The sequence below is a fragment of the Nanorana parkeri genome, unplaced genomic scaffold (genome assembly GCF_000935625.1).
Source record: "Nanorana parkeri isolate BGI_ZX_2015 unplaced genomic scaffold, ASM93562v1 scaffold562, whole genome shotgun sequence".
Lineage (NCBI taxonomy): Eukaryota > Metazoa > Chordata > Amphibia > Anura > Dicroglossidae > Nanorana > Nanorana parkeri.
This window is the reverse complement of record NW_017306830.1, coordinates 1,028,747-1,039,966: the sequence shown is the minus strand read 5'-3', so window position 1 is coordinate 1,039,966 and position 11,220 is coordinate 1,028,747. Positions and strand designations below refer to the sequence as shown.

The 11,220-nt window shown below is 44.4% G+C and overlaps 1 long non-coding RNA gene across 1 annotated transcript in view; it reads right to left on the bottom strand.

Moving 5' to 3' along the window:
* LOC108791610 overlaps positions 1 to 11,220 on the bottom strand; it is a 14,130-nt gene that overhangs the window by 2,526 nt on the left and 384 nt on the right. The window contains exon 2 of the long non-coding RNA XR_001941512.1: positions 800 to 1,020. This is a non-coding gene — a long non-coding RNA (uncharacterized LOC108791610). The remainder of the gene's footprint in view (positions 1 to 799; positions 1,021 to 11,220) is intronic.

Here is an 11,220-nt window from a genome sequence, read left to right as displayed (position 1 = left end):
TCAGACACCTTACTACTGCTTGGTGGTAAAGTAACGCATAGGATCAGAGTAAGAGGTAAGGCGTCAGGTACTTACTAAACTCAGACAGCTGGTAAGTGATGGTTTGGACGACTAGAGGTGACCAAATTAAGCGAGCAGTAGGAATGGATGGAACATTGAGGAGCCATGTGTCTCTTTGCAAGCAGCAGAAGCAGTGAGGAAAAGTTTCCTTGATGATGTATGGCAGCACAGAGCTCAGAGCGCACATTACTCCACCCAGCAGATGAAGTCCGGGCTCAGTTGCACAGCATTAGCCCCTTCCACTGCAAAACCAGCCAGAACAGGGATTAAAAGTGCTCAGCAACCCAAATTATTGAGGTAACTCCCAATGCTCGACACGTCTGTCCTCCTAGGACACTAGGAAAAAAAACTGATGCATGCTGGTAGTGGGTGGTTTTTTTTTCTAGTGTTCATTACTCCTGTACTCCCAACCTAAAAGTTAAAAGGACTTTGTCTCCTGCAGTGAGATGTTGTACCATTTCACCTAGAATATCCAATGTAGTGAAGAGACACAGGAAACCTTAAGCCAAGTATGAGTCATAAAACCAGGTACAGGACCCACAGATGTTTATTGAGTTTCAGGTGCAAACAGGAGGGTAGGGGAGTGAAAGTAAGACGAGTTTGTCGATTTGGAAAGGTAGCATTAAAGAGAACCTGTTATTTAGCCGCTGGGGCTTTGGAAACATTGTGAAAAGACATCAGGCAAACATGTGCAAATAAAGCTTTTTGCAATAAACGAAAAGTTAACAGGAGCACTCACCTTGCCTTCCCATTTCATGAACCGAGTTTTATCCTCCACCAGGCACTGTAAGAGACGTTGGGCACCCTGAGCCTGCGTTCCCCTCTCTCGGCCCGAAAGGATCCGGACCGCATTCTTCTCAGGCACAACCCTCATGGCACCGCCGGCGCCGTCACTACGACTTCTCAGAACAAGACGAAGGAGCTGACATTCAGGTGGGGACAGGCAGACTTCATGGAAGCCTAAGTGGGTCAAAGGGAAAGAAAAGGTTAGGCTGCTAATCGTGTGACAATTTAAAGCAAGTTAAATCCGAAGCCAAAATAATGATTTAAAAAGGAATAAAAAACATAATATGTTAGTCCATCACAGGAGTGAGCTTGGAGCAGTGACTACTTTTACAACACACACGGGGACCATGGGGAACAAAAGTAGCCACCTTCCAGAAGCAAGGACAGTGTCAGAGATGATCTGAGGATCTACAGCCGAGTGATACACATTAAAGTTAAATTTTTGTTTTGAGTTTAGTGTCAATTAACTACAGCACGCCAGTCAATGTTGAAGGTCATGTAAAGCATGTCTAAACCCAAAAACAAAGCCACAACATCCATGCTCCGGTAAAGGTCAATATATTAAATAGAATATTAAATAAGCTACACTTCCATTATTGACCTGCAGAGATTTTTTGGCTCGGTAACTCTGCTAGCACATGCTGAGTTTTCAGGAGAATTGCTCTTTGGAAAATGCCATATTTATATCCATTGGCCTTTTGCAGTTTTTCCATTATCAATGCAAAGCACGTGGCCCATTAAAATGTCTGTCTGGCTCCTATCTTCACTGACTGGCTCTTGTATTTAAGCTTTTATGTCTGGAAATTAATTTAAAAACAAAATAATAATATTGTAGAGCTTTTGTAATACAATTCCCATGATTTGTCTTTTTAAAATCTGCAAGTACAGAAAAAGTAGAGATGTGGGAGGGACCGAGCAGGCTCCACCCACTACAAGATGCCCGCAGAAAACTACAGGAGGGAGCAGATACAAGACCAGTCACCCTGCACAAGGAGAGAGAGCAGCAGTGACCGGTCTTTATTACAGGAAGTCTCACACTTGATTACTGCACAGATCTGGAAGAAAAATACAAAAGCTCAACCAGATTCAAATAAGAATGCACAAGTCTTTTGTATTTGGACCAAGGGGTAAGCAACCTTGGCACTCAAGCTATGCTTAAAGCACAACTCGGGGCAAACTTTTTCTTAACCCTTGTAATGGGGCTAACCCCGCACTGCAAGGTTTAAGAGTTAGTTTTTGTCTAGGTGTAAAAATAAAATTATACTCACCTGATCCTCCTAACGGGCTTGCTTTTAGGGCCCATTCACACCACATCCAGATCATCATCTCCAGACCAATTCAGATGGTTCCGGACCCAAAATGCATCCTAATGTATCCCTATGTTATTTCTGGCCTCTGTTCACACCAGTGCAGTCCGTTCCAACCCAGACCAGAAAAATACTGCACGTCTCATTTTGTCTGATCTGGAATTATTATTATTATACAGGATTTATATAGCGCCAACAGTTTGCACAGCACTTTACAATATAGGGAAGACATTACAATCACAATATAAAATCAGGATAAGATGGTGAGGAAGGCCCTGCCCGTGAGGGCTTGGAATGCATGGAAACGCATTCAAACGCACCTGAAAGCCCATTTTAAGCTAAAAAAAAACAAACAGCTCCAAGACGTGGCAAAATGCAATGCACTGCGTTCCTGATCTGGTCAAGAAAATGGTGTGAACCTGCCCTTAGACCGGTCCCTGGAGACTTTCTCCCCCTACGTGGAGGAGGGGACAAGCAGGAGGGAGCGCTGTCATAGCCGGCTGGCTCCGAGCATCAGACGAGTATTTTTGTTATTTTTTGCACCCAGACAAAAAAACAAGCACATAACCCTTGCAGTGGAGGTGTAGCCCCATTGGAACAGTTAAGAAAAAGTTTGCCTGGAGTTCTTCTTTAAACTACAAATCCCATAATGCCTCTAGGGGTTATATTTGCGGCTGTCAAAGTCTGGCAATGCCTTATGGAATTTGAAGTTCCTCAACAGGTTGCCTACCCCTGATTTAGACAATATTTGCTTATGCCAAAGTTCAGCTTTAATAACATATAGGAAAGATATACGTGTGCAAGTTTATACATCTCACCTTTAGACATGGTCAAAAAAAAGGAGAAGAACATCAAACTACAAGTTATAACACAGAACAAAATACACAGACACCACAGCAAAAGAACAGAACTGGGACAAATGGCCGTGCCGATGCAATCAGATATCCACAGCTTTGTACAGAGCAGCCCTAACAAACAGAACCATCACCTCAAGATTAAAAGGACAACTATGGGGTCAGGGCTTTTTCCGCCATAGTTCTCGTAAAGGGTTCCGGGAGAACACAAACTAGCGTCCTCCCGTCACCCAAAGCTCAGTATACCGCGAGCTACATACTGAGACGACGCAGCCGGAACGGATCCCAACATTGCTGTCGAGATCCACCCAGCTGCGGGATTGACAGCTGGCTCTGCCTATCCAAAAGGCAGAGCCAGCTGTGCCCGCCCCCTTCCATTCCGCCAGTCAGCGCTGGAGGATCGGACAGGGGAGGGGGGGAATCCCTGCAGGGAGCCCTGAGTGACAGTCACGGCTCTCGCTCGCCTCATAATTCTCGTTTAATTATAGAGAAGAGGATAGAGAGATGACGCACGCATGTCTGACATCTCAGTAATGTTACAGAAGAAACCAATGTAGTACACCACGATTAAAAAAAAAAGAGTCAGACGTAGAGAGCGGAAGGTGCCGAATTCAACATTAATTTGCCTCCCGTTGCTTCGGGATCCAAATTCATTCAGCTTTTGAATTACATCAACCGCAATGCTATATAAGACACACAGCCAGGAAAGGGTATTTAAGGCTGACTGATACATAAACATTGAAATAAAAGTACCATCATAAATAACACATTATAATAATAACACACTGACACAGCAGTGTACACACTCCGCGCTCATCTAGATATGCAATTACAACGCTGTACGGCTTTTGCAGATTTTATTGGATCAGTTACACAATGAGCCGCCTTACACAAGCCTAGACTTTGGTGCCGCAAAAAAAACAAAGGGAACGTCAATGCCGTTCCGGAAACTCAATCACGCTCAGGTAACATCTCTTACAAAACTGCAAAAAGGAAGGAGAACGAGAGCATTACGTAGCAGAGACAAGCCAATGAGCCATCTGAGACTGGGCTTGACGCACCTAACAGAATGCTATATAATTGTTAATTACACACTACAGACAAGATCTGCAGCCAATCAATGACTCCGGACTAAAGGAAGGTTAAAAGAAGAACTCCCGGCATTGTAAAAATAAACCCTTAGAATCGGGCTACCCCTGCACTGCAAGGGTCAAGTCAGGGGTGGGCAACTCTGGCCCTCTAGCTGTTGTGAAACCACAAGTACCATGAGGCATTGCAAGACTGACAACTACAGGCATGACTCCCAGAGGCATGTTGGGATTTGTAGCTAAAGCACAGCTGGAGGGTTGGAGTTCCCCACCCCTGGGTTAAGTCCTCGTTTTAGTCTAGGGCAGGGGAAGCCAAACTCTGGCCCGCCAGCTGTGGTGAAACTACAAATCCCATGATGCATCTCTCTCGGGGAATCATGTCAGTGGCTGTGAGAATCTTGCAATGCCTCATGGGATGTGTAGTTCAACCACAGCTGGGGGGCCAGAGTTTGGCTACCCCTGATCTAGGGTCTATAATAAAGAAGATATAGTCACCTGATCCCTGGTCCCGTGGTGGTTGTTGGAAATGCAACACCATATGCTAATGTACTGATATGTCTTTTGAGCTGTAGATGGCGCTGTAGTGCAATGTTTTACTATATGCATGCTTATCTATGATACACAGGACGTTTTCCTATCTATATGTTTCCTGCACAATTCTGTATTCACATATAATGTCCTTATAAGCAAGTAATTCAGCACACAAGATCTCACTGCTTCATCTAAACACATAACCAACAGTGGTGCCCGCTCACCTCTTTTCCTCTCAGAAGTGAGCTTGGAGCAGTGACTACTCACCATACTGGTAAAGACAAGTGGAAGCAGATGGAGCTCCCCGATGTCTGCGTTTGGTCCACAAGCCTTGTATACGTGTAGTGACCAAACATCAAAGTCACATGAGGAGCATCTCACAAGTCCGCGGTCAGCGAGCAGATGACCCCCTTCTTAGCATCAGAAGAATGCAAGCACATGCGTGAGGAAACATATGAATGGTTTTCAATATTAGCTATTGCTACCACTGGATACACTGTTTATTCATTCAGATCCTCTAACGTTTTGTCACATTTTATTTGGAAATGGATGATCCTCTTGCAAACATCTTCCAATTCACATGTACACACATCGGTCTCTGGTTTACACTTAATCTGCCAACCAACCCCGAGGAAAAATCAGCATTTAAAGCGGAAGTAAAGTGGAAAAAATGATAAACTGATGGGAGGTAGGGATTTTTGGCAGAAGGTAAATGCAAGTCTGTTCTGCCAAAAAAAAAAAAACTTCTTCCTCTCTCCCCCAGAGATTATTTATTTATTTTTTTCTGTGCCCACATGCATTGTGCAGTGTACACTCTCAGCTCATTCACAGCATCTCTGATGCCATGAATGGGCCTGATGTTGGAGGATGCAACTCCTCTACACATGCACAGGATTTGTTATCAATGGCCACCCAACGGCCAAAGAGGAGGCCTGCGAACCCAAAAGTAGCAGCAGAGGGGGATGGAAGATGTATTGCACGGCATTGGAGGACACACTTGAGGGGCAAGCGTGCCAAGAATACTGGGCATAAAAAAATTAGGGATGCACTGATACTAGTATCGGTGCCGATGCCGAGTATTTGGGCGAGTACTCGTACTCACCCAAATGCTCCGATGCCTAGCCCGATACTTCCGGTATCAGGAAGCCGGGCAGCGCGTCATTACATGCTGCCCAGCTTCCTGATTGGCTGGTAAGCCAGCTCCATGTTCTCGTCACAAATAACAATTTACAGCTCATCATTCAAACATACATTTCTACAAACATTCTGACAACCAAAGAAGTAAAAAAAAAAGAAAAGGCTCATGCAGGCAATCTCTGACCTGCTCATTATCAAATGCAATACAATTTACAGAGCTTAAGCAAGTGAATCCAAGGAGACTCGGAGCTGGGCAACCAAGTCATACTGACCCTGTGTACTGGACGCTTTTATCCTTCTCTCTTACTTTGTTGCCTGTCTTGTCTAGGCAAGGAAACAAGATCTAAGCTTTATTTACTATACAAATAATAAAACTATGAACATCAAACATTTCCTCCTACATCACATCCAGCTGCACGCAGCCAAATAATTTGTCAGATGAAGAATAAGATCACCTTTCTCCCTTATTCCGGTTATGGGGTGCACAGGACCACCTACCAAGCGACCGTGTTTGGGCCAGAGTGTCTAACCGCCAGGTCCGAACACTGCTACTTGGGGAAGCAATCCATCCACCCGGGTACCCTCCAACACCAGCCCTAGCCCTACCCTACAATGGATTACTGCAGTGTGGCGGTAGCATGAATCCATCCACCCGGGTACCCTCCAACACCAGCCCTAACCCACAATGGATTGCTGGTGTAGGGAGGCAGCAATGAAGCATGGATAGGTGAGCGCACCTTGCTTTTTGGAGACACTGACACTTTGCCTGATTGGGCAGGTGACAGCGTCTCTTTAAAGCCATCTCAACCTTCTTCTGATCTCTAATTTTGGTGGATGCATGGAAAACTTTTTACCACATTAAATAAAACAGCCTACATGCATTATTTTATTATTTTCACTAAGTATTGCCAGTAAAATAAAAATCCATTTAAATAAAATTAATACACACAGCTGGTAAATCAGTTGAGGGATCATCTCCAAAATGAAAAGATAACTGTATTGTAACTAGGGATGCACCGATACCGGTGCCGATACTGGGCATTGTCACGAGTACTCGGAATAGTGAAAATGCCCAGATACTAAGCGTGGAGTTTTAAATGGAAGCCAAAGCTGTAAATAGGCGCTAATTCACTGCTGAGGTCCCCAGCAAGGTCCTGGCAGCTTTGCGGTGAATCGCAGCACCTGTTTACAGCGTCAGACGAAAATCTCCTCCTCCTTCCCGCCTAGACTGACCGGGACCACTGGCGAGACCCACACAGCCCTCCTGAGACCCTGCACGGCCCTCTGAGCAAGCCATAGTTTAAATAAATAACATCCCTTACTTCTTTCCTGCCTTTGCTTTGGTTAAAAACGGAGATAACAAACATATGGCAATATAAACACAGCTTTGTTTATATTCAGCCTTTCTGCAGTCTGCATTGTAACTGCAAATCAAGAACAAGCATAAGGATGGCACCTGCTCTATATACCTGATTGACTGAATGTCTTCAGTGCCAGAAGCCATAATTAATTACATTTCTAATCTTCACTGCTTTCATATTTTTAAGGAAGATCACAAACTCCCACAAGCAGGAAGTTCTTTCGAATATCAATAAGTGTGGCACAATCGACAGCCGAAAACGACAATGTTCCCGAAAATTTTCGAAGGAGCATGTTGGACATTTTTTCTCCATCAAACGGATTTCCATTTCTAACACTGAATGCGGTTTTCATTCAGAAACTCCATTAATTCCAATATCAAATGTTAAATAAAAATGAATATTAAAATACATTTTGAATGACAATCGGCAAGTTTCTGATGCCAGTATTGAACATTCAGACGGTATTTTTTCGTACAAAACGTTTGTGCAAAAATCTACCCGTGTATACCCGACTTTACTTCACACCAAACAGTAGTAAAGACTATCACTGCAAAAGCATGAGGGTGGCTACTTTGTTTTTTTTGTAGTGAAAGTAAACTTAATAGAAGGTGCCAAAACCAACAACAACCTTTATCTGCAATTCACTTCGAAATCAATTTACATTTATGTACCAGTTGCCACTTGCTTTCTATCTGCTGTACAAAAAAAAAGGAAGTAAGATTTAGCAGTAGCAGGTCCAGTAATGGATAAAACAGAGACAAGCCTAACTTACACATCACAATTAAGCTGGCCATACACGGTCGAATTTCGTCTGAGTCCTGCCTACAGCGCCAAATTTCAAGCAGTGTATGGTCCTGTCGGTACCCACCATTCAACAAAAGTCCATTTTTCAATCGACCTTTGTTGAAGGAGCCCGACCAAAAATTCTCAGCCGAACAGGCACTGCAGCCAATAAGTGTAGCCATTCTTTGGGTATTCTGACAGCGACAGACCCACCAATAGTCAAAATAGTCCAACAGGGGAATTGAGTGGGTTTTTTTTTCTCATCCAAGCCGCAGGCCAGCTTTACCTTCACCAAAACTGCAGCCCATTCATGCCTACATGGTATGAAATTCACTTTCCATTAAATTCAAAATGGAAACTCATGTAGACGCATATTATGATGTGCATTGACTTAAATGTAGAGAACGCTGCGACACTGTTTTTCCATTTATTTAAACAAAAAATGCATCAGGAAAAAAAAAGAAAAAAAAAATCATAGGAGTGAATGGGCCCTAAAGGAACCCATTCATCAGAAAAATTTGGAAGCCGCTATTGCTATTTCCTCTTTTGCAAATCCTAATTTCCAGGTTGTCATATTGACCTTCTTGCATCCACACTCCAAAACATTAAGTCAGTGACCTGGAACAAGTCTGCAGATAAGGACTTCTCTGATCTGACAGCCCCCATATACACTGGAGAGCAGGGGCCCGGGTGCACGCACACAACAAAGACCACAAGCAAAAAAAGAGACACTCAAGAGGAAGAAGTCGGTTTATATTTATATAAACCTTAGAGTTTCATCTTCCTCTATGCAAGTCCACGAGTGTCTCATTCCCTTGCTTATATATAAATACACACCTATATAATACAATAATATATACACACACACAAATATATACATTTGGGATGCACTGAAATTACAGCTGAAAATGGTACTGTGAGCAAAATGCTGATAGTACCAAAATGGCCGAAAATGCAGTGCATCCCTAGCTTCTCTCCTTCCCGGTGGACGCCGTTCTGTGCCCCCCCCGCTGTGTTGACAGATACAGCGGGGATCGGAGGGGACACAGAGCCAATCCAGTTGCCGGCGCCCAGTGGTAAGGAGAGAAGCTGTCAGGAGGCCGAGCAGGATGGTACGGGGAGGAGCCAGCTGTCACAGGGGGCCGAGCTCTGCTCCACCCCACGTGACTTCCTCTGACAGGCGGGAGGGGACAGAGCAGTCAGGATGGAGAGTGGAGCACAAACACTCAGCTATCAGTACTGATCACTGAGGGCGGGAATTTATCAAAACTGGAGCAGGCAGAATCTGGAGCAGTTGCCCATGGCAACCAATCCACTTCTCTCTTCAGTTTGCTCAGGTAAGATTTGAAAATGAGACAGAGAAGCTGATTGATTTCAGTGCTCCAGATTTGGGCTGCTCCAGTTTTGATAAATCCCCCTGTGACTGTTTGTAAATAACTGAGGACCTAGTAAGCTTACTGTGTCTCCAGTTATGAATGAACAGGAAGTGCTCTACATCACTTTTGGTTACACATAAATAGTCCCAGAGGTCTGGATCCATACACATATTTCAGATCCAAGATGGCTTTGAGCTCAGTGTGACCTTCTAGCTGGTAGTTTTATTCTCATGTATTACAGTACTGTCACAGGGAACTTACTTCTGCAGGTTACACTCGTTTCTTGTCCCTCAGAAAGATGACATTTCTATGTTAGAATGACATGAATTACAATTTCAGCAAACTCTGCCCCCTCCACACACTTCACTACTGCTGTGAGAAATGTATTTTTAAACCAAACTGTTGCAAACAGTTAAAAGGAAAGGCGAGTACCAGCTGGGCGCCCTCCAAGCTCCCCAGACTGAACAACACTTGTTTTTTTTTTCCTTAGGGGTCATCTGAATTCAATCATCTATCAGTATCTGCCTGGGACAATCTCTGAGCTGGGACCGCATCTGAGCTTTCTATTACGGGTTCCCTGAAACGCAGCAACTTGTAGAGTTGCATCATTTTCGATGGTGACCGTTCCCACCCAAGTGTGGCGTCAAGTGAAAACGACCTTTATTTTGGGCAGAAGTACGTATTTTTTGCCCACAAAGACTTGGAAACGGCTGAAAAAAAGCATGTCATGTGCCTTTTCAAACCTAACAAACATTAGGCTAAAACAAAAACAAAACACTCAGGCATGTAAACGCCTGAAAAACATACAAAGGGGTTTTAGAATCGTCTGAACACCCTCACGCTTAAAAAGGAGAACTATGAGGTGAGTGAAAAATCACTCGTCCTCATTAGTTGGAGCCGACGTGTGGCAATGAAACTGTCACAAGTCGGCTCAATAGATCGGGAAGTGAGCAAACACATACCGTCGCTCGCTGACGTCTCGATCATGTCCCTGCAGAGAGCCGTGACTGCCACTCACGGCTCCCTGCAGGGACTCCCACCCTCCCCTATATTCCAGCGCTGCGTGGAGGGACGGACGGGGCGGGTACAGCTGGCTCTGCCTCTAGATAGGCAGAGCCCACTATCACTCACGCAGCTGGGTGGATCTCGACAGTAATGTCAGGATCCGTCCCGGCTGTAGCTCGCGATATACTAAGCTTTGGGTCATGGGAGGACCCAACATCTCTCCCTCTTTTCTGCAAGGGTCTAAGGTCCCTTGAATCATACACAGTGTATAGAGGTGAGGACGCTGAGGAAGATTCCAATGCTGCTGCTGCAGAGGGGACAGGCTGAGGGAGCACAGTGACACCCGGCCGGATCCAGAGCTTCAGGTGAGTATATCTTTATTTTAGCATCTAGACACAAACAAGCACCTAACCCTTGCAGTACGGAGATAGCCACACTGTGAGGGTTATTTTAAAAATGTCCTGGTCTTTAACGCTCAGCATTGGATTTCAATTATATTCCACGGTGCCCTTCACACCTGAACGTAGTCGTCGCTTGCAACTTGTCACCGGAAAACGTACTTGAGCTTGTTTTAGGGGGAAGAGTCATGCAGTTCAGTCCCAATAAACGTCAATAGGAGCGCCTAAAGAACATGCATACCGTGCTTTTATTTTGTTCGCTTTCTTGGCTACGAATGAGCCTTCCATTGGCTAATAAAAACAACAAATTAAAAAGAAAAAACTCAATACCCAAAAAACACAAAAAAAGCTCGTACAAAAAGGTCTTAAAAATAAAAAGCTCCTGAAAAACCACCACAGACGGTCAGATGAAGTGTGATTGGGGTCCTCAGGAGGAAATGATCTCTTTATCTAGTGACATCAGTTCTGCTACATTGAGAAATGTTCGGCGTTCCTGTATTTTGCGAATGCCGGCAATCTGAGCGACTAATGTAA